Source organism: Miniopterus natalensis, chromosome 1 (assembly GCF_054644295.1).
Source record: "Miniopterus natalensis isolate mMinNat1 chromosome 1, mMinNat1.hap1, whole genome shotgun sequence".
NCBI lineage: Eukaryota > Metazoa > Chordata > Mammalia > Chiroptera > Miniopteridae > Miniopterus > Miniopterus natalensis.
This window is the reverse complement of record NC_142081.1, coordinates 183,930,280-183,955,912: the sequence shown is the minus strand read 5'-3', so window position 1 is coordinate 183,955,912 and position 25,633 is coordinate 183,930,280.

Sequence of the window (25,633 nt, the reverse complement as noted above, 5' to 3'; positions counted from 1 at the left end):
AACCAGGTTGTCCTCATAACTCTAGCGAACCTAAGTAACACCTTTACTGGTACTAAAAAGGAATGGAGCTGGAAAGAATAAGGAGTGATATAGATATTGAATAGGTGAAAGAAATCATTGTCGTTACATAGTGAATATTTGAAATCAATATTGTATAGTTCCTTTGGGAACTAAACCAGGTATTCAGCTACTATCTTGTTTATTGTTTAATCTAAAACTTTGATGCACATTAACCTACAGAGTAGGCTTTTGGAGCTTGACCAGACTAACAAAAAAATCACCCAAATTCATGTACATTTATATTTCTGTCTTTGTTGTGAAATTCAAAGTGCAGTTGCTGGTTTAATATGGTAAAAAGAATAATGCTTATGAACTCAAGGAGTATAATAAATTTTCAGATTATACTGGAGAGATTCCAGGGAACATGTAATTAATTGATTCTCAGTCCTCGTGGAACTAAAGGATTAGCTAGTGGCATGTACTGAATCCACAAGACCAAAATACAGCATTTTATGTGTGTGGCTAATGGATATTTCCATAAATGTTTAGCTGGTCAGCTAGTACAGAGATATCAGGTAGGGCAATTACACCCACAGTTGTGTTTAATAAAATGAGAGACAAGAATAAATGACACTACCAATCATAATCCTATAGAAGGCTAAAAAATTCAATGATAATTACTAGCATTAATCTAGCTTTATTCCCTGAACCTGAATCTTCTTTCATCACAGTGGGAGTGGTAGATTTTCCACAAAGATTGTAAAAACCCAGCAATGACTTGGCAGTGAATGCCTACCATCAATATTAATAAGTTAAAATGATTCTGGTTGGTCTTGAATAAATGTGTCATTTTTTTTCTGTGTGTGCCATAAAAGAAAGGAGCGATAGTAAATTCTTGCTGTTACTCCATGGAGCCAATAAAATTATACTGTCAATAAGAGGCAGTTGACAGCATAAGTGTAGTGAACTATCTTCAAATACTAGACTTGGAAATAAAATTCCAATATTTCATATAACCTTGCTTTCTTGATAGAAAAGAAGCAATGATGTTGCTTACAGTTGAGATCCCTGCTATTATGTAGCTATTTTGAACATGTCTATTATAAAATTTTCTTTTTTCTTCCATGTAACAAATTCACTCATATATCAATTTGGTTTGCAAACCATTTTTTTTGGAGGAGGCTAGATTTATAATTTAAAATTGTTAAAAGAAAAAATATTTGTATTACAACAATATACTTACATCTGCACAAAACATTAATTTACTATAATACTGACTCTTAATGTTTAGAGAGAAATTTTGAAATGCAGTTATTATTCAGTATGCTTCTAAGAAGTTGGCTATTCATTACTACTGAATTTCTCTAATGTAAAATGTGAATTTGACAATCTGGACCAGTTATTATGGTAAGTCACCTGCATATTTTTATTACTATATTGATAGCACAGCACATTTTACAAAGTCAAGATATTTTACGATGGAACTATAATACGCATAGCATAGGCATACATAAAGCTATATTGTCAAAAATGGTGAGTGTAATGCAGTATGGAATCAACAAAGAGAAGTGTCCAGAGGTTTGAGTGAGAGCTATGAATGTTGTAAAGATTAGGCCGATATCTAGTTTCTGTTCTTCCACTGGAATTATCATTAACAAGTACAATGTCCAAAATGGCAGATGGATTTTAACTGTCCTTGTTCAATGAACAAAATGAGATAATTTTTAGTTTGGTTACATTTTGACCTGATTTGTAACCATTTTATGTTACAGAGAACCCTCCTGAAATAAGGGTTCTTAAGTAAATAACCTATCTGGGGCAAGGTTTTAAGAAATCCTTGTTTGGTGGTATAAAATATTAAATAGCAAATGTACTGTTCTAAATGTCTGGGGGCAATAATGTGTAAGCCATAACAAAGCTACACATACTTATATGTAAATATACAATAATGCTTAAAAAATATTTTATGCCTTCATCACATACTATTTCAAAAGTTCCTGACAATTTAAAACATTTTTCCCCCCTAGACTATATACTGCTCAGAGAAGACTTAACAGAATCTTTTACTTTGACCATAACTATTAATAAATCCAGATATCAGGAATTATTTCCAATACTTCAACCTTGACCCAGGGTGGTGGAAAATATTAAACAAGCTGAGAATAAAAAATAAAATATTGTTATTTCAGTGAAAAGGGGCTCTCTTTTTCATGACTGAGTCTTCAGGTGACTATAATATTCTTTCATTTTGTAAAGACGTTTAAATATTTTTAAAACTATAAAAATTGTTAGAAATTACTCTTCCAGGACAATTTTTGTGTTTTCTACCCCTTCCTTATCACACACAGAAAAAAGATGCCTAGTCTTCAGAGAACTTAAGAAAACCAAGAGTGGTTTGATGGGTTGTCAAATAAGAAATAGCTAAATCGATCAGTAGTTGTGCTAGTGACTACCATTTTATCTCCTTTGTCCCAGGTTCCAGCCCTTCTCTTGCCAAGACCAATTACCTCGGCCTAAGCTGAAGTGCAGTTCAAACTTGTTTTCTATTTTGTGAAAGTAAATACAATTAGGTAATATTAATCAGATAGTCAATGTAAGTTAATTCATTAAATAGTTAATGAATTATTAACTGAAAAACAGAACACGAAAACAAGCCCTGCCATTATCAAGTTAAATTACAGGTTGCTTAAACCATTGGTCTTAGCAATAGGCAAGCATACTCCTGGGGGAGACAGAAACATTTCCCAAAGATTAGAGTGGATTAACAGTTTTAAGAAATCATCGTCATTGGATAGTGTACATCCATATTTACCATGTGCTAGCATTCCTTTCCTACTTCTTGTTTTGCAAAATGATTCTTCAGAATTTTCTAAACAAAGGCATTCTTACCTGACATCAGTCTTATTGTATATTACTCCTTGTGTGAAACTTCCAAGGAATCAAACAGAAGAGCAACAGGATTTTTTTTTTTTTTTTTTTTTTCATAGAGGACTCTTTTTATGATTAATCAAGCACAGTAAACCCTCTGGGGTTTCCAGTCTTTCTCTATATAAGCATAGTTAGGGATGGGGTATTTGACCCTGTTGGTATATTGGTAAATTAAATATTGTACAGAATATGGGCAATGGGAGATTTTACATCTTCCATTTACTAAATATTTTTAAGTAATAAAAGGCCCTTATGAGAGAATGTTGTAAGGGCAAATCAAAGAAAGCTATTATTTTAAAAAAGTAAGTGCTATTTTTTCCAAAAATTTAAACAGAAATTCTTCACCAGTCTCTCTTCCTGTCTATAACTGCTGAAATAGGAACTACCTTCAAACAGCAAAAGAAATTCCAGTTGTTGCCACTAACACAATTAAATGTAACTGAATGTTTTCAAAACTATCATATTTTTAGGATTATAGAGGATATTACTCAAGGTTAGAGATTTTATAAACATTTTTAAATCTGTAGTATGTTCATTATTTACAAAGGTACTTACAACTTGTTTACCCAAATTAAATCATGAAATATTTATTACAATTACAATCTATTCTCACCTTATTTCATCTCTAAATGTTTAAGCTATCCTAACTTGTAGGAACAAAACTATAAAATCAATGTTAGTTGCTAAAGCTATTTATTTAAAAAATATAGACCTCATCTTTCGTTAACTAAAAGAATTTGATTATGGTGTTCGATGATATTAATGGAGTTATAATTGAATATATACATTTGATGCTTAAATATTTTTAAAGAATACCATATTTTAATGCCCTCCTGCCTAAATTGCTAAAGTGATAATGTTTTCTATTTTAATTATTATTTAATAAATATTTTATAATTTTAGCTATTGTTATAATTATTGAAAATTAAGCAATGAGAAATAGCACATAGATTTATTATTGTTAATTAAACTTATTACTATGTTAAACCTGCATTAATCATGATTCGACTGCTATTAGTAATACAGTTTACAAGACATATTCTGGAATATATTTTTCATTGTATTTATAATATTTCATGCCATGACTATAAGCAGCAGCATCTACTTCAAAAATGAAGTCCCTCTTTGCCAGACAGAAAGTAAATGAGGTTTGGCTGATTAGTACAATATTGATCACTTATTTTGCATATTATATTAATAGGGTAAGCATATTCATTCTATACACTGGATAAGAGAAATAAATATATACATACAGTATTTTTATAAAAATATGTAAAATTCAAGGAATATAAAATTATTTTGTCCAAAAATATAGTATTGAAAATAGACAATTGACATTAACTTCTTAGAAATATTTCCACAACGCTTTCTGATCCAATAAAGGAAAAAGTTGCCATGGACTAAAATAAAAGTGATTACAGGCATATACTCCCTACTCTCGTTAGAGCCTTACATGGCATGGGGTTAACAAAGTTCATAGTTGCACTTAGTGAGTACAATTTCTTTTGTAGATCGATCGAGTTTTAATTTTTTGACTTTAGCAAAGAATAAACTGAGATTTTAGTTTTTATAATATTGTGATAGGTCACTATTTTATGTCTGAATTATAATCTAAGAGGAGTTCAAAGAATTCAGAGACTTTTCTTCAGCCACGTCCACTCCCTTAAATATCAAAACTTAGTAATAGAATCAGTTAGAAACCCTATCTAATTTTAACAATATATAATTTATCCATGGACTTAAAAAAAATGCCCTTCATAATCTCATTAAGAAATTGAATTTCAATAACTTTTGCTTACTGTCTAATATTTATGTATTTTATAATATAGTTTTCATTTTATTAAATTATTTATAATAATAATTCATTAAGCTGATTTTTGTTTTTATTTATAACTTTATAGTTTAAAGATTGTTGAAACTACTAATATATGTGCCTATTTTATTGCAAAGTTATGATTGGCATTAATAAACTTTCTGTTACAATAAAATACAATAAACTAGAAAAAGTCTGTGGCAAAAGTGATATGAAAATAAATACTCAAAAAAGAATTATGTAAAATCGCCTGCTGTTAAAGAAGAGTCTATTTGAATATATTTTAAATAGATATTATTGTATGTCAAATCACCTTGGTAAAAGAATGATTTAACAGTTTTGTTTTTAAATGTGAATATTGATAACACTCTGAACACTACATACTTTGAAAGAAACGGAGAACCTGCCCTATGCCAGGCACTGACCATAAGCAAGTCATAGCAACACTCAAAATAAAATACTTATTTTGAAAGCTTATACCATATTCTAGTAGGAGGTGGGGTAAACATTTATAAGTCTATAGATTATGTATATTAACAGAGCTTTATAAAGGTGCTATGAGAGTATGTGGGGGGGGGAGAATATTGCCACAAATGATTATAGCAGTCTTATTGCTAGAGTGAATTCATTTATTTAATTATGGTCATAAATAGTAGTTTATTTGCACAGTATGTCATATAATAATGAACATGATGAGGTGGTACTGAGCAACTTTAATACTGACATGCTGTCTGCTAACTTGGTAGCGTGTATCTTGGAGTCTGGTAATACTTTTAAGTAGAATTCTAAGTGTTATTGATAAATTTACTTAATAAACCTTAAGGAATATGATGCAAGAATTGTTTAATGTAATAGAAATATATAAATTTTTCAGGATATTATTGTTTTATGTAACTTCACGTAGGTTACTCCTTGGTGGTGTGAAATTCTATATCACTTTTTTCAAAGGAAACTCCCTTTTCCCTTCCCTGGGGCTGCAAAGCACACATCTTGGTGGTGAGACAGTTTTAACAAATGAATGAAGAATATACCCTAGAGGATAACTGAGCAAGTGAGAAGCAATTAGCAAGTTACATTACATTATGTAATAGAACCACATAACCATCTTGGAATACTCAGGTATCCCTATACTCCAGCAGAATAAATAAATTTCTATATTGTTTGAGCCACTGCATCCTGACTATCCCCTTTATAGTAACATGATCTGTGATGGATTCCTTTCAATTGATTGATATAGGGAGACAAGCAAGTCTATTGTTGTTTGAAAGATCAGGAGAATATTTCAATTTAGAATGAATGGAGAAGTTCAGATTGATCAATGTGAGAGAATATCATAATGAAGACCCCATGCATGCTGCATTGCAAAAGTCAACTTTGTGCCTCAAAAGAATAATACATTGTTTCTATTTTTGATAGTTTTTGAGACAGGGTAGGGAAAGGCAGGTGGTATATTTATAAACTTATCAGAAATGAACTTACAAAAAGCATTGCTCCAAGAGAGATGACTTTTGTCATCAATATTTTACTGGGAAATTCTACATCATCAAAGTCCTATCATTTTGGTGATATATGATACTAATAAAGCATCATGATGACCATGATGATGTATATGTGAGTCATAATATATCATCACAATGATATCTCTGAAATGATTTATCAGGACAGTACATCACTGTGGTGACATTGCATTGATGTTAAAGTAACAGCAGGAATACATCCCTCAGACTTAAAATCCTTATTTTAATAATAAATGTTTTATTTTTATGAATTTATTTTAATGAGAAATGAACTCTTATAGTATGTCAGGCTGGTATAAAGAAAGAACACAAGAAATTCAAAATATTAAATCTGTGTATTTGACTACCATAGAAAAGGTACTATTATATAAAGAATGATTTAAGTGCACAAATCAAATGAACTATTCAATTATTTCACTCTTATTATCCCATTAAATATGGTTAAAATTTTTGTCCCAAGACTCCAATTTTCTTTTCTTTTCTTTTTTACACCTGTAGTAGGTTACATTTATATTTTTTCACAATGATAATGTAAAAGAGCTTTTATGTTCAAATTGCTTCTTGGTATCCATTGAAAAAGTTGTATCTGAGCATCAAACACAGATGTCCAAATGAAATTATCAGCCCCAAGTAATAGGTGAGTGTATATGTTCTCCCATTTCTCTGAGGACTTAAAATCAAACACACAAGCAAAAACAAACAAAAACCAGAAACTCATGTTATTAGTTAATTTAGGGCAGTCAGTACCTCCCTCAGGCAGTAGGATTTAAATTTGCCAATTTGTTGAAGTCAATGTTGTTCTTGTAATTTACCTTCATACATGTTACATTAGGTGAAATTTTGCTATTCCCTGGGATACTATAGCAATATGACAGCCGAGACCTTCTGTGGTGGACTGAGATGAAGATGTGATGCCTGGTGAGGTATTTTTGGCTTTTGATTGATATACAAGAAATAGTAACTATAAGGATTATGGAATTAAGTAGTTGCTACTAATTGCCATTGACAAAGGAGTAAATATGGCAGTCTCAGAATGATTAATCAGAAATGTGAAGGAAAGAGTGATAGAGTCTCCTTGAAAGTTTTTATAGAGATACTTATCTCTTGGACCAAGAGGACACGTAAGAGTTGAACACCAGACACAGGAATAACATCTCATGCAGCTAAAATTGTCCATCTTGAGTCTGGGAATGTAAGAAACATTAAGTCATACGTTTGGTGACACCAACCGCAATCTGTTGTAAAATGGACATGGCAGATATAAGACTGGGCTTGAGCAGGTTCAGAGGGCAAAAGTAAGCTAAATGAATGGCCGGTTCAGACTTTCTTGACTTTCTTTCAGCTCACTATTGTCTTATAGGGGACTTCCTATACTCAGCTGACAAAGATAGGAAAAGGCCAAGCTAGTTTTATAGATGGATCAGGTAAGTATGCAGGTGCAAGCTGAAAATGTGCCTTCTTAACCATATCCCACTCAAAAGTAATCCTGAATGACAGTAGTGAGGGGAAAATCTTCCCATTGGGCAGAACTTTGGGTACAGCTCCTGATAATTTGCTCTATTTAGAAAGATAAATCACTCAAGTCGGGGATAAACTTGGCCTTGTGGCAGTGGTAAATGCCTTGGCACATACAAGAGCCTGAAAAGAGCAAAATTAAGGAAAGACATGTGGAAGAGGTGTGTTAATGGACTAGCTGGGCTGGGAATACAACGTGAGAATCTTTTTATTGAACAGCAATATGCACCAGAGACCATTCACTAAACAGAGGCATAAAAAAGTTTCACATTTCTACAAGTCTGTGGGTATTTCCAAATAGAAAATTTGTAGGTATCTCAAGTTGTCCAAAAGCAAACAACCCATACTACTACTTACATTTTCCTTATTTTCATTACTAATGTTAATTCATTTGAAACATGATGTTCGAGATTTTGGAGAATTTTATCAGGATGAACATCAATCTCTGCAAATCCTCTGGAAATATTGGGTTGGAACTGAGGGTCATATGGGTTTCTATGTCAAGAAAAGTTTGTTTTCATTTAAGTAGTTTTCACTAAAGTAGCTGAAAACAGAGAAACTGAAAAGGAATATTTTATTCTTTTTTTTTTTTTTTACTTGGCTAGGACATTTAGAATCAGTTTTTTTTAGTCTTTATTGTTGAGAGTATTACAGATACTATTTTTATGATGGTGTACAATACATATCAATCAACTCCGGGGCAATTAATGATGTAGTCTTAATATACACGCATCAGAGCAGCCTGGTATAGAATGCAAAGAACCTCAGGTTGGGTATATTTTGTATGAGTAGAACATATTAAATAGTTATGTAATATTTATTCATTCAAGAATCAGTCATTGAATATCAAAGTTGATTGAGACTGGAATCTTGTTTTCAGGGAAATTTGAGACTACAATATTATGTAAGGAAACAGATATGAACTAAGAAGATAGTTCAGGTGAAAAATGTATCAGGATTGCTCTTGCTAAATTTAAAATTAAACTTAATAAAATTAATAAAAATATATAACAGTAAGTTAAATAAATTGAGGTAAACAAAGTAAATATGTGATTCTATTGGAAAATTAGGTGAATTCATTGCAGAATTATTTTTCAGCTTTTTCCTAAAGTTACAAATTATAAAAACCTATTTAGTTTATCTGTTAAAGTATAAATGACAATTTTCCACATAATTCTATATTTTATTTTGCTTTTTAGTTTGGAAGAAAATACCATAAAAAATGATTAAACACAAGGTAGTGATACTTTTGAAAACATATCAAATTCCTATTTTTCTTTTTAGAATTTCTTCTTTGAACATACTCATCTTCACATAAATTTCTTATCTTAGAATAATATACAAACACATTACAATTGCATTGCAAAGAATTAACTAAAAAATACCTTGTTTAACCTGTTATTTTAATGGCTTCCATTATTTCAGTGTTAGTAGAAGTCTTGGAAGCATGTTACTTAATTTTTAAAAGACTAGTTTTTAATATTATTTCTATTAAGATGTGTCAAAGATAGTATTATATTAGAAATATACTCTGGATGTGTTACAGAATTCACATAAAGAGAACAGATGAGAACCTCAAGGTCAAAAATCAGGTGTTAATAAGAACAGAGTTTTTCAAAGCTTTCTTAGCTCTTCAATTGAATCCCCAGATGTTCCAGACTTGTAAAGGCAGCGAAGAGGGCAAAGAGAGGTTATTACTTTCAGGGTTTATATATATTGAAGATCATTTTATTGTTGATGCTATTTTCAGCTATACTTTATATGTCAAAGATAATGGATGACTTTTATTCACTTTTATTTTTATGTTTCATAGCTATATAAAACCATATAATACATATAATTATATAAGTGTGTAGCTATATGCAGATACGGTTAGGCTTTTTGTGAGTAGAATTTGGAATTACATGAATTATTCATTTAAAACTAAATAATGAATTATTAAATCTATGTACAAGAATATGAAGTCACATCCAGAAATGGCTGATGGGAAAATATAAATTTAGTATTTCAAGTGGAGCGTAGCATCACATTTGAATATCAAACAAATAAATTGACACTGCTATACAAATTACAGCGAATCTAAATTGCTTTGCTAAGTATAAATGACATTGTCACCTGGGTAACAAGCTTGTAAGTTATACATAAGGAATTCACATTAGATTTTAGACTCTCCAAATTCCAAGTTATACAAAAATAAACAAGTTAATTGTTATATGTAAAACACACAATTGTAGAATATCGCTTATGTGTGTGTCTGTGTGTCTCTGGGAGCATGTATGTCAATTCTTGAATTTCTATTCCAAGGGGAAAATTTACAGCTATTTAAAAATGGTTTTAAAGAAATGCTCACTCTGTAAGTTTCCTCCCCGGAACAGACAATCAGTGACTATTTCTGCAGACACTAACTGAAACCCAGCAATCTGTGCTTTTGTGATTAAATTTTATATTCCTCGTTTGTTTGGGAAGAAAAAACATAAAGTGGGGTTAATGACTTAAACTTTTTAATCAGAAATATTTTTTATAGTTTTGTTATAACAATAAATGTTATATTTTTATTTACAAAGAACATTAACAATGAAGTCCCTAAACCTATGTTATTAAAGCTTGAACAGCCAAAGTTGTCATTTTATTTGGAAGATCATCAGTGGAAAGGGAATGCCGATCTCCTGGTCACAAACTGCGAGTGAAAGAATGAAAGAATGGAGGTCACAGAAAAACTAAGATGAAATCAGTGTTAACATTGTAGAAATGGTATTATATTTGAAATACATTTCTTAATTATTCACTAATGATTCTGCTTTTGGTACTAAGGAGAAAGGAATTGGATCAACAAAATTTCTCTCATAGTTTTTGCAACAACAAAAAAAATAAATAAAATATACATTGAATATGACATAGAAAAACAAAGCCACCATTAATTTCTATATAACATTACATTAATTGGTTAGTAAAATCAATGATAATTTTAACAGATAAATGAAATATTTAGTATTGGCACCTGAAATCTCAATTTGAATGAGGTTTTTCATGCAGTAAAAGCGAAGTGTGCTAGGTATGGGATAATATTGTTGTTTCTAAATTCAGTTCCACTAACTACCAAATGCATTTGCTTAGAAAAAGTAATATTAATAGTTTTGGAAAGAATATTTCAGAAATTGTCAAAAGGTTATTTTTACCAAAATCAAGGATTTGCTTGTATGATAATAAAAATTATTCCCAAACTTTCAATGTTATAACAAATATTAAAGCAATAAATGCCTAATAGTCACAAAATGAGCATCCAAGCTATATATAACAATAATGCTTTTTAAAGATTTCTATTAAACTACATTATGCTATAGCAACTATCTTATGCTTGCTATAATGGCAGAATCAAAACAAATGTATTTAAATTCATTAATTTGTTCAGATAATACTTGTTTTAAAAGAATATTCTTGAAAAAGCTGGCTAGTTTAGAAATTTAATTGAAAATGATGGTCACATAGCCTAAATTTTCTTTTTAAATTAACTCTTTTTTTAGAGTTAAATGTGCTATGGTTAAAATATATTTAAGTCATAGTTTGGTTTAAGATGAATTATAATAACAGTTTTTAGAAAATGAACGTTGTCACTTTTGGCAAAATGCTTCTGCTTAATCCTTGGCCTCGATTTCTGTCCTTGATTTCTGTGTCACAAAGTTGAAAGGATGTAGACAGTGATTAATATAATCTGGAATCTAATTCCTCCCGGATAGTATTGCTTCTGCCTCATTGTATCAACACTTCTTGGAAAGATGCAGGTGATTATTTTCTTCAACAAAAGTGAAGTCAAGGACAATGAAAGCCTGACATATGTGTGTGGATTTTATTTCTGAAATATTAGAGTTACATAGCATAGACCTTTTATTATACGTAGAATAGAAATAATAGAAATTATCTGCAGCCAGTCAAGGGATTTTTTATAAGGTGAAAAGGACTGAGAAATAAAAATTGCCACTTATAAAACAGTCACGGGGATGTAAAGTACAGCATAGAAAATATAGCCAAATATTGTAATAAGTATGTGTGGTGCCAGGTGAGTACTAGATTTATAGGTGGGTACTAGATTAATAGGGGGATCACTTTATAAGGTATATAAATGTCTAATCACTGCTGTATACCTGACATATTGTACGTCAACCATAAATTAAAAAATAATTTTTTTAAATAAAAAATCATAAATAGCCAAAGAAGAACAGCTCCAAATTCTTTGTCTTTAGGAACATTTTATACTAAATATGGTATCAAGCAGAGACACTCTGTTTATTCTTTAATCCTAAATGCTTATTCCCTGGTATTGATTTCAGGTGTTATTATTGTTATGAGTTTATTGAAGTTATGAGTTATTGTAGTTTTAATAGTGTAAGAGCTTAATTTAGAATGTGCATCTTTGGAATCATTATAAAATAAATATAGTTACATTTACATAGTAAGTTTACTATGAGCTATGTTAAAATCAAGTCTACACTGCAGAGTGAAACATTTTAAGAAAAACGACTTCATTTAAATGTTGATTTTATATATTGATGTAAGGCCTATAATTGATGGAAAGTTACCAAACATAGTTTATAAAATAATGATTTATATCTAGCATTCATTAAATGCCAGGCTATTATTTTAGGTATATTTAGTAATTAAATATTCCAAACAACTCTTCAGGTAACAATTTGTTTTCCCCATTTGGCCTATGAGGGAACAGAAAGGTGCAGTAACTTGTTTTAAGTTCACACAGTACTACGTGGAAAAGCCAGTTTAAATATCGGGGCCCCTGTACTTGACCACCTCTCTGTGTGGCCTATGCTATAGCTATCTTTTCTCTGTAATACTGTAATCAATTTTTGACTAGCAAGAGCCATGGCACATAAACAGGTAATGACTTGTATTCTCTTTTTCAACTCGAGACCTATTTAGCATAGCCTTTCAATTTCCTTACAGTATTTTCCTGATCACTTGTTTCACTCTGGAATGTCACTTGCTATATGGTCAATGCCAGTTAGGAAGGGGCATTAGCGGGTATCCACTATTTAGTCCACAGTGTTGTTTATAGAGGTATCCCTGTTTTTTGGGCTTTTTTGTGCCCAAATCTTGATAAGTGACAAATATTTTGGATATTATTCTTATTGCCAGCCATTAGAAATAAAATCTTCTCCATCATTTTTTATGGAGTGGAAGTTTGGCAAGTTATGAGAGATTTTTTTCTTCAAATGATAAACTAAAATTTAATTCAGTAGGTCCATATATATGTGCATATATTTATATACACACACATACCTGCTTTAAAAACAGTCTTAGTCATTATTATTAGTATTTCTTATGGATATAGTTGTTATTATGAATATTAATGATATAAAATATTTAATTTAAAATGTATCAATATTTTTATTTATTTAATACAATTAATCTCATAATAACAAAATTAACTATTGTGTGTATATATACATATATGTGGGTATTTATTATATATTTATCTATTTATAAATACTTATTAAATATCTATATATGATTGCATAAAACTTGCCAATATAGCTACACATTACTTACTTTAAATATTGTTACTTTAATTAATTGAAGTTTGATGTTTAAGGGTTATTGTAGTAGTGTCAGTATTTAAGATGAAATATTTGAATAGTGAAAGATTTTGAGAATCATTCATTAATTTGATGACAGTCTTGGCAGGCATGAATTCTTTGTCTCAGCCTTTTGCTCCTTGCTTTCTGTCTTCTATCCACAACCCAGAGGCTTTGTGAATTGCTTGAATCCCAGGGAAGGTTCTGCATTTAGGTCAAAACATTTTTTTCAACTATTGGATTAGAGTTTTTTCTAAGGATTTAAAGAGAAGATTTGACATAGTTTTATTTGAATGAATACAAATTCAAAATACCTTTTTGGAGAAAAATGTATTAATTTTTTCTAAAGGATGTGATAAAAGATATTTGAAACATCCCACAGCCTGAAATACAATTGGGACATGTTGATTGAGAATTTAGTTTTGAAACTGGGACTGCATCAGAAAATTCAGGATATGTAGTCAAATAAACTAAGGATGACAGAGACATGAAAGTGAATCCAATATAAAGTAGAGACACTCCTAATACACAGACACACACAGTTTACAACGTTTTTTGTCTCAGTGGTGTATCTTTAAACATTTCTGTTACAGTTATTTATTTCGAGAGTTGATTATCTAATCAATGTTTGCTTTTAGACTCAGGCTTTACCCTCTTGAATTTCAAACATGAAAAACATTTTTACAACATATAAATTCAGAGTATATTTCATCTGGTCACTATTTTATTCAATAATCATGAGTTTCGAAAACCTTTTTTTCTGTCTTGATCAAAGTCATACATTGACTCAAGATTCACCATGCTTAGCAAATATTAGAAGTAGCAAGATGATGATATTCATCTTGCTAAATTTTCATGGGCACATGGAAGTCCATGGAAATTATCTTGGAAGTCAGGAATTCTCAAATATTTATTTTTAGTTCTCTAAAATTGTAATGTTAACTATATGTGCTTTTCACACATATTAATATATGTATTCTTGAACATCTGGCTGACGACCATTTATATTACAGTGAGTTTTTTTCTCATTGTGCCTGTGTTTGTGTGTATGTGTGATTTCCTAATCACTTTTTAAGTGTTTTCTTTTTGTTTCTAATCACTAGCCAAGGAGTACTACTTACATTATCATGAGATAATGGGAAAAAGATATTAACTTTATATTGCACAAAGGGATTCTTGCCAGGCAAAAGCCAATATTATCTTGTCACCTTGGAGAAATTAAAGGTTTGTTGTGTAATTTTTTTTTTTTACAATAGAAACAGAGGAAATTGAGCAATAACTAAGCCAGCACTTCACACACAGAAATGTAAGCATGGCCAGGTTAAATAAACCTAGGCCTCAGCAGTCACTACTATATTCACGTTTTGAGTAGTATTTAATTTTAGCAAAACATCACATTAATAAAATAGTTTTAAAATATATTTTATTGGTTTTATAGTGTTCATTTTTTATTTAAAACTGGATTAGTTTTTTGTTGAATAAACGTAGGAAGCATTAAAAGTTTATTTCTACTTTTATGTGTACATATTTAAGTAGTATTGTAATACATGCTTCCTACCTAAACATCCAGTTATTGCATTTTACTTTAAAAGTTAATAAATACTAATCAAATGTTGAAAAAATGTTTATATATTAAAAGGAAAGAGAGAAGTTATAATATTTTAATGTAATATAAGCGCGCTTGAGATGATATGTATTTACACATTTAATGTTAGGTATTATATTAGGTTTATATAAAAATATAGAAATGACTATTTAAAATTTTATTGTGGTCTTAATTTTCTACATGTTCAAATATAAACTATACTATAACACTTTCTATTTCTAATTTTTTTAACTTAATTACTTTTCACTGTACTTGGCTTTCCTCTAAAGTTATTGGCAAGTTTACAGAATAAAAGTATGTGAAGGATATGGCTTAATATGAAAAAGAGAAACATTTTGAAATTAGTGACCTTTGATTGAACCCTGTGTTAAACTGATCAAACGTGGTATTAAAATTGAAGCCTGTATAAATCCTAAGCAATAGTGTTGGTCTTGGAGTTTAATTTCTTTATATATTATACTTAATATCTGTAGTCTAGTAAAAACTCAAGAGGTAGAGAATATGCAAAAGTATTTAGATTCAACTAGAAAATTTCCTCCCCTCTGACAAGTAGAGTTTATTTTAATGAAATTAAGTAAATGAAAATAGATATCACTGTTTTACAGGAAGAGCTACAGAATTAATATGGTTTCCAAGTATGATAAATGTCTTATGAATGGAATTAACCTGCAGCAGAAATCACACTAACATCCTATTAAACATTATTGAAAAGTTTAAAGTGAAGGGACATCTATCATAAATTAAAATATATAATCTTGTGCTTTTCTATATTTCAGAATAAATGCATTAATCAATAATAGGGCAGAAGTAAGAGTGGTAAAGAATTTAAAACTAATGTAAAGAATTAGAGAAAAGAAAGGTGGGGCAGTAGGTTGGAGAGATTAACTAAAGAATTTATATGCATATATGCATAACCCATGGACAGAGACAATAGCGTGGGGAAGGCCTGGGGGAATGGAGCAATGGGGGAGTGGAAAGGGACAATGGGGAAAAAATAACGGACATCTGTAATACTTTCAGCAATAAAGATATATATTTTAAATAAAGGATTACAGAAAATCATAATAAAGGAGATTGAAAAGTATTTCCAATGTAAATAATTTTAAATGGTATGGAGAAATATACATTGAGATCTGTGTATTATGTTTCAGAATCACATTTTTCAATTCAAGAGAATGCAAGGAATCTCATATTTACTTCATATCTGATGTATGTCATGCATGGCTCATACAGTGATACATTTTAATGAATTATTGTTGAATTGAAAGATCTAAAACAGCAAAGCTCTGGAACACCAGTGCCTAGCACAGAGCTAGTGCCCAGTAAGTTTTAGCATCTCCTCTTTTTTAGTTTCTCTCCTCCAATCCAGTATTATGACATCAGTTTCAGATAAGGGACTTTTTCCATTGTGCTTGACAAATGAATTTATTTAGTATTATTATATGCAAACAATATGAACACTTTATGAAAATCTGCATTTTTCAAATGCATCAGTTCTGAAACTTACGAACACTGGTTACCTGAGAGCCTGTATACAACAGAAGACAGAGCTGTGGAAAAATGGTCTGTAATGTTTATCCCTAGTGAGAATAAAGCCATAATTAAGCTAACTGTGTGACCAAATTACCCCTGGAGCAATGCTTTTCAAAGGATTGGGAGTGGTTTCTCGAAATTGAGAATTCTTGAGTGATATGACAAAGCGAACTGATCTAAGAGTGTTGAACATTCACATAGTGAAAAAAGCAGTAAAAATATTAATGGTCTTAAAAGATACCCATGGGGTTTTGACAGAAAAGATATTCTAATATGAAAGAAGGTTGTAAACACCACAGTAAGTCAATAAAGTACCGAACATTGTGAGTACAGGAAGGAGCTCCGATTGTTGACTAAACATCTAATAGACAATTTCTGGAGAATGGTGTTGACGATCTCATCTTACTTCATCACGCTTTCTGGCCTCCTTTGCCTCCTCCATTAAGCATATTTCCTAATCTCCTATTTAACTTGTCAGCCACTTATTACGTAAGTTTGAGATTCATGGGAAGTACATTTTGGTACAGAGTAGGGTACATTTTACAAAGAAATATAACTAGTTGAGGACAGAATGCCATGCGTGCCCAGGTGAAGCAGCTGGTTGATTTGGAGACAAAACTGTTTGCAAAGGGAAGAAGAAAGCACCAAATAAAACTGCAACACAAAACTTGAACAAATTCTAACCTGCTAAATGCAAAGAAAGGAAGAAAAAAATGAAAGGATGTCCTGGGAAGTATAAAGGAGACATGAAGTGAAGAAAGCAGTATAGGCCATGAAGGAAACACGCCGGGTGTGGCTCTAACAGGTTGGATATTGATCAGTTTTTTCACTCCCACTTTCTGATGCTCCTGCACTTTCATCTCTTGCTTTTTCAGATGCCCCGTGTGCCTTCCTACCTCAGATGTAGTAGCTGAAAACAGCAACTTTTTTTGGCTCAGTGATTCTGTGGGTCATGAACCCAAGCGGAGCTCAGCTCGGCACTCTTGGCTTGGGGTTCGTGCGGTTTTCATTGAGAGCTGATTCTGCTTATTTGGTGCTGCAGTCACCAGGGTTTGGTAAGATTGCTTGGTAAGTAAGTTTGTGTCTTTCACTATTTTACGATATCTTAATGCCTGTTTTTATGTCTATCTCATTCTCTTCACTCAGAGTTTCTAGAAATTTAGAGATGTTCTTATTCATGTTTTAAAAATCAGAGGACTAACATAACGCAAGGGACTGTAAAATAAGATGTACAAAGACCAGGCTCAAAAAAAGAAAGTAGCCCACAAATAGCATGTCAATAAGAGAGAGCTTGGTGTTGGGAAATGGATGGCACAGGGTTCGCTTTCCCGCACAGCGTCCGAGTGCACAGTGAGCCTTGAATGCCGCCTTCAGAATAAATACTGTCTGCTTAGCGTAAGCCTCTACTGTGTCAATCACTGGGCAGAAGGAAAACAATCCAATAAACCAGTGTTCCAGAACCATTACTGAAGCTTTTCCCCTGTGCAAGAGGAGCACAAAGCCTAGCCAAAGAGAGAAATCATTTAAAATAAATAAGAACAGGGTATAGAAAATTATACTTGACTACAAAAGGGAAACGCCTTGCTTCTACAGTAGAATGGCAGTATGACGTTAAGAGGTGGAAGAGATCCTCAGACGGGGCGACCTCCTGCCCTGGCTGCCTGCTGGTTTTACTGCAGTTGCAGACAATGGGGCCCAAACACAAGGCCTGTGCATCCTGGCAAAGGGGGTGTCGTGTGGCCAAAAGAACACCTGGAAATGGACATCTCTATGTGAGTACTTCATCTGTAGCTTTAAAATTGTTTTTTCAACATTCCATATAATAAATTAAGTGACAATCTCTAGGGTAATCGATGCATTTTCCCGCAGAGTCTGACATATATTTGAAGCAGTGGGGCCAAGAGAAGGAAATGTAGCAAAGGGGCACGCAAAGAGTATCTGCCAGTTATTATTATATTAAAAAAAACGGTCCTGGTTTTATTAACTCTAACTTTATGATTAATCCCAAGTCCTTTCTTTCATCTGAAATATATTAAATATGTGTCTAAATACAATACAGGCAGCAACATATATATGTTCACATGCATACATATATATGTTGAAAATTGGCCACTAGGCAGCTATTTATAATTTTTTGCTTAGCGCAGGGTAAGTTTTCCATAAGCGTGTGTTGTTTGTATGAGAACTGTTAATAAAAATGTATTGTCCTCACATATTCCATATTAAATAATAAAGTAAATGCCAATTTGGAAATATTTTATCATTGCAGCCATTCATCTAATATAATAATTTGAGAACATTTGTTCTATGTTGAAATTAGAAAAAATAAAGACATGAAAGACAAAAGGTCACATTGCACCCTTTGATATGTGTACAGAGCTTTCATTGAGCTATGAGAAAAGCAGTCTCTAGTGGTGCTACAAATGTCTTTTTAAAAGGTGGCTGACACTGTCAGGTGTAATAGTTGAGAAATCTATGTAATCTTGTTCGATGTTAAATCCAAAGGTGAAGTACGGATTCCATTGCTCAGAGCAGGACTGTTAAATGAATAGGAGGCTTCTATTTCTAGGTCTGTCTTTCAGAGAATTTTTGAAAGAATGCTCAAATATGATTTTTAAAAATCTACTTAAATGAAAAAAAAGTGTTTTTGGGTAGTTTTTGATATAGGAAGTTCAAATTTGTTAGAAAGAATACTTTGCATTAGAATCACTAAATTAGCATTTATAACATTAAGGAGAGTTGGAGACTGAAACCCTATTGTGGAAGTCTAGAATATACCTCAAAAGCAAGGTCTTAAGAGAGTGACATGTGAAGTCCTTGTGCATTTATTGAAGTGTCTGAGGAAAACCATTTGTAATAATTTGTCACTGATTATCTGAGCATAAAGGCGACCTAGGAAAAAACCTAATAACAAAAACTAAATTAGTCTATGAGAACAGATCAGTGTACTTTGAATTATATGAGTTAGGCCTATTAATATATGGCTTCATAAAATGCATTTTTTAAGGACACACAAAATTTTTAAGATGTGAAATAAATATATGCACTTTTTCTTTGACAAGTCATATGGAAGGCACTTCTAAAGATATAGGAAAAAGGGGGAAAAGTGGTTTATATATATTTCTCCAATGCCTCTAGCTGCCTCCATGAAACTCAAACTGTTATCCTTTTCTCATTCCTCATTGTCTTGTCTATAGGACAGGCCAACATCTAAAATAGCTGCAAAACTTTAAAAAATACAGTCAACTAAGGCGATCATCTCACATCAAGGGCAAATGGTCCATGTAGACAAATGTGAAAAATCAGCAAGGTTAGAAAAGGTTTACTGTATGTTTCACAGTGTCAGGCATAGGCAGGTCAATAAATAATACAACAAATGTGGAATCTACAATGTCAACTAGAGATGGAGGCTGGGGGTATTATTGACTGACATTACTGTAATTAAGGAATAAAAAAAAATAGCAACATTTCAGGACATAACAAAGTACACCATCTGTGCCTGCCAACTATAAATATTAAATATGGAAAAAGAAAAGACAAACAAAGCTAATATAAGCATCGAGTCATTTTGCAAATTCATAAAGAATCAAAGAAAATCAAAGAATCATTATAACCTCTAAATGCTTCTAAGGGTAATTTGTTGATAAAAGAAGCTGGCATCACTTCATAATTTACAAAGGGAGATAGAAGACAGATGTGAGTAGCAGATGCACACTTCCCAGAAAGGGAAAGAAAGAATGCTGTAGCAAATCAGGATCATTTCAAAATAGAGACCAAATAAACTGGGGAGGGGGGGACAATAAAGATAGAAAAGACACTAGTTTTACAGAGTTGGCTTAGTCATCCTAGCAAATCAATACAAATCTCCAGGTCATTTTTCCGAGACACTTAAATGTGTTGTCATTGGGTGCTACATTAGTAATCTGGAGAGTAAAAGGCAATGACAACTTGTAAAACATGGTAGAAATAATTCCCTTTCTGTTTTGAATCAGAGGGAGTAGTTTTAAAAACATGTAGAGGTCTAGGAAACTAGCTACTGTGGATAAAATAGCAATAATAAGCTTATTATAAGCTTTTACTGATGGCCTCAAAATATCTGACCTGAATAAACATCTGACATTAATAGTTCATTTTATTTCCCTACAACTATTTTTTAAAATGAAACTTGTCTTCACTACCCCACATGAATCAATTCGAGGCTCCTATACTTCCAGTAAGCATCCCTCTAAATACTATCTCCACAGAGTCTGTCTCTAGAAGAAAGTCTAGTGAATGGAAATCTGCTACCCCCGGTGACTGACAGGCAAGGCTGTGACATAACTGAGCAAATTTCCCAATTCATTTCCTATCATGAGAAGTGAAGGAGTGGGAAAGGGTGGTAGGGATAAGGGCTGGGAATCAGAATTCAACTATTTTGGAAAAGGTTTTGTCCATATTTGTCACCAACAGTTATAAGCTTCAGGTATACAATAGGTATAAAATGCATTTGCTGGCAAGAATGAAAATTCAAACTTCAAAAATTTGGATTAGGAGACTGCCAATGTGAGGAGCACCTAGATTCACAGAGCAACATTAAAAGACAAGTGTTGATGATGAGAGTTCTTCAGAAGACTGAAGGCTTCTATGTGTTTGTGTATGAATGTTTATATTGTTTCTTTTTCCTGAATGAGATAATCGGTTTGGACATTTCCCCTCCATCCTTCCAACAGAGCATAGTCTATCTTTAGCATAGATGGGAAAGGCACCCGAAGATGTGAACAGGACACATCCATATTTGAGCTGGAAGTCTTGTATCTTCCTTAGCTCTGATCTTATGGCAAGATGTATTCTAAATCCCTAATGATCAGTGGATACGTTCTTAAATTAATCTTTGCCTAAACTGCAAAACCTAACTATAGTTAATACTTCAGTAATGTAGTTCTGAAGCAACAACTTATGAATGACAGAATGATTGTTCATATACATAATTCTTTAAGGGGATTTTTTGACATAAACAGTGTAACCACAGGAATGACAAAATAATTGACAACTTATTTTGAAAATGGGAATAATTATGTTGAGTTGAATATCTATTAAATGTTGATTCTAAATTCAAAGTCTTTGTAGTGAAAATTACATCAAGGTTTTAAAAAGTCATTTTATTTCTGCATGTATTTGCAAATATAAATATTTTATATAACTTTTTATGTTTGTTAATGAAAATTTTTATGTTTTCTAAGTGCTCAACAGATTTTTCTGTTTGTTTCTTTGAAAGATGAATCAAAGTTAACAGTAAAACAATATTTTGTTTAAAATAAAGCAAATAGTAAGCTCTCAAATATTAGGTTATTCATAGAATTATTAATTTTACATTTCTAATTCTATTACTTTGTTACTTCTTCATACTACTTAATCATGATATCAACAGTATAATTAAAACATCAATAAAAATTTTGGTGGCCTTAACATAGTATACAGTCTCTACTGCCTTCCTATATATTTTGGAGAGAGCAAGACCAAATCCAGTCAGCTCCTTTTACCATCAAAATATTAATTTCCAAAGATAGAAAATAATTTTATTCCTTTAAATAAAAACATAAGATAAAAATAAAAGCATAAAATCTGTGAATTTCTTACTTCTTGACATACAGCTTATTTTCAGCTCAATTAAGTTTAGAGATTCTTTGGCTTTTCCCTCTAGTATTCCCAGCAGGTTGACTGTGTCTTTTTCTTTTTAAATACCCTTTAACCCAACTGTTTAGGAAGGACAAGGCAACTTCTTAAAATTCTGCCTATGTTCTCAGGAAATGTCATTCATCTGGCAGGACTCCCAATGTGTAGCACAGCTTGATGCCCCTGCACCGTCCCCAAAACAGCCAGGCCTGACAGTAAGAAGCTCTTTCAATGACAGGCATTCATTTATCTGAACTTAGTCTGAACTTAGAGAGTACGTGCGTGTGTTTTTTCTAATCTACTCTGAGGGGCACATTCGGATGTGTCTGTGACCATTCAGCCCTCCTCCCCTAAAAGTTGTTTTATGTAATAGAATGGCTTTAAGAGGATTTCTCTTTCTTTAAATTTTTAGTGGGAGTCCTGAAATGTCTGAATGAAAAAGATTTTAACACATTTTTGGCAGATTCCTTGTTTTAGAATTGGTGTTTGGCTTTGTTTAATGAGAAGGTAGAACTTAAAGTTCACTCATTTAATTTCCACTTAGAAAAAAGAACAAAAGTAAAAACGACATAGTGTAAATTTTAGTGATAGGATTTTACACAGAAACAGTCTGGAACTTCTTAAAAATTTTAGATGAGGAGCTTTTCAAATCAAGTCAAATTATAAAAATATGCATTGTGCCTGTGTTAATCAACATATTATAAACTTAATTTACACATATATTTTTATTTACTACAGAGCTTTGTATAGAAAGAAATTACCTTAGATGCAGAAACTCTTGATCAAATCCTGGATTTGCCATTTACTACTTGTGAAAATATGAGCAAATTTAACTTTTTTGTGGGTATCTTTAATTTTAAAATAGGTTAAAAATGGCACTTAACTCAGAGTTACTATGAAGAATGAATTAATCAATGCACAATGTTTGCTATTATGATTGGTGCTCAGGGAGTCCTCACTAATTATAAACTATTAGTTGGTGCTAGTGTTTCTAGGCTTTATTCATCCACAAAGTCTATTATTTACCAAGAACATTGCTTTTTCAATTAATCTCCTTTTGTAAAGCAAAATTTCAGTTTATGCAAAGGTTATTATATATTTGGAATTTTATATATATTTTTTAAGAAAAAACTGTGGAGCCTTCTTTGATGATTTTGCAGTTCTATGTAGTCTATACTATATCTGAGTTCAGTCCAATTAGTGGGAAATTTTACTCCAATAACCCTTAGACAAAGTCACCTCTGTCTCCATTGCCCTGCTTATAGTTAAACTGATGTTCATCTCACACATAATTTCCCATCACATAGATCTTTTCCTATAGCAAATATAATGTCTTTTCCTTAAAAATCTGAATTCCCATGTATGTGCAATATAAATTATACTATCCTGATTTGAGCATCAGTTGCCTTTGGCCATTTTACTGACTGACTTCACTAGATCTCTATAGGTCCATAGAATATACTTTGGATTTATAATTTATAAAATCTATGATTATCTTTTTTTTTAAATTTAGGCTCCATGATCATCTATAAAAGTGATTATTATAGCTATGCTTTATATGAAATGTTTCCCCATCCATTACCATTTGACCAGATGGAAAGAAAAAGATATAAAAAAAGTAAGATATCAGAGAGTGGGGGAGATCAGAGAGGTCAAGATATCTATTTCTCCAGCCACCCCCTTCCCCCAGACATGTAGCAATGATCTGACTGCATCCCTCAAATACATGCTATAATTACTGTCAGTCTTTCCCTGCTCTCTATACACAGAGACAACGGCTTTCTACTCTTACTCCCTCACTCTTGGTTTTGGTGATGGTTTGTAGCTGAAGCTAGACATAGAGTATTGCCCAATCCTCTGTTGTTTTCCCTTAAGCCTGTCCACACTCCTCAATCTCCCCCTTTGCATGTGCCATTTATCATCTGCTGAATCCTTGGATAAGAAAATAATAAACTCTTAATGTTAAGGTACTTAATACAAGGGAATGATTTAACAAAACCACCATACATAAAGGGAAATTTTGAGCTCTGTTAAGTAAGTTCGTGTTATGTTAGGCAACTAAACTTAAACTCCGTAGAGGTTTTGTTAATCTGTTCTTTGGTTTTTGGTACTATTACCTGATAACAGGGCTCCATATTTTCACGTTGCATTAAGATCGTATAGTACTTGCAAAGTAAAACAGCTACCTGAGCATCCAATACAATGAGTTACCTTATGACTCGGCATTAATAAAACAGAGAGATGAGAGACTAGCCACCATTAACCACAAAACTTAAAAGAACAATTGTAGCTTTTCTAAACTATTCATATTATTTAAGTAAACTAAGCTTCTAAGGAAAAATAATAGCATTCTCTTAAAGGCAAACTTAAAATTGAATTCCTGATTTTTACTATTGTGCTCTATTTTGTCAGAACCATACTGCTAGACTAATGTCCTTTAGGCTGAGGGGGGAAAACAAAGATTTCATTAAAACAATATTTTAAATACTACTTTTTCAAGAAATAGCCACTGTTTAACTATTAAGTGCCAGGAGCTCTGCTAGATCCTAATTATAACTCTTCAAATATTCACAGAATTAATTTACGGAACAATGTCCTTAAGGAATCCAGCTCCTGATTAAAAACCTAAGTGTGATTTTCAGGCTTGACTCTGGGCCTGACAAGAGCTTTCCCTGGCACACCTCATGGGGAAAACCTGCCCTCCCCATAGCAGACGTGGTGCTCAGCCAGTGCATCGCAGCGTCTGAGGGGAGTTGTCAAGGACACAGACTGGCTGGTCAGACTCTCCAGTATTTGCACTGCTGGTCCAGGCACCTTCATTTCTAGGTCTCCTTAGCTGAGGCCTTGGCCAGAGGTCTTCTTCAGGGGCCTTGGCTGAGGCCTTCTTATGGGGAGTGGGAGGAGAAAACACACTGAAGACAGTTCTTCCCATTTTGATGCAGTGCCCAGTATTTTTCCATTTCTAGCCCATCTCCTTGCCTTCTCTCCAATCTCAGGATTCATAAAATTGCCACAGCCTTTTCTTTTGGGATCCCTCAAGTGCTAGATGCCCCCACATCTGTGCTCATCCAAATGACTCTCCACTGGGAAAATAAACAGGAACACTTGGTGATTTTTCTGGTTTTATCCACTGGCTTATACCATTGCCAGTATGTGATTAAGGGCTTAATTCCTTAAATTTTGGCTTGTTGCTTCAACTGACAACTCCAGCACCTGGTAGCTCAGCTCGCACACACTCTGCCTCTCAGCTTAACTGAGCTCCTGACAGTCCTGAGGTTACATCCCTCCTAATATTGTCAGTAATTACTTAATTTCTCTTAGGCAGATGTTGTAGGATTGAGAGCCCAGTTTTGCCAATCCTCAGTGTTATAACATGAGCAGACTACCACAATGTTTATTTGGAATATGCTTACTTGAGAGCAACAGATAAACCAACACGGTGCAGGCCAAATGTTTCACTTCTTAGCACAGGAGCAATGTTTCA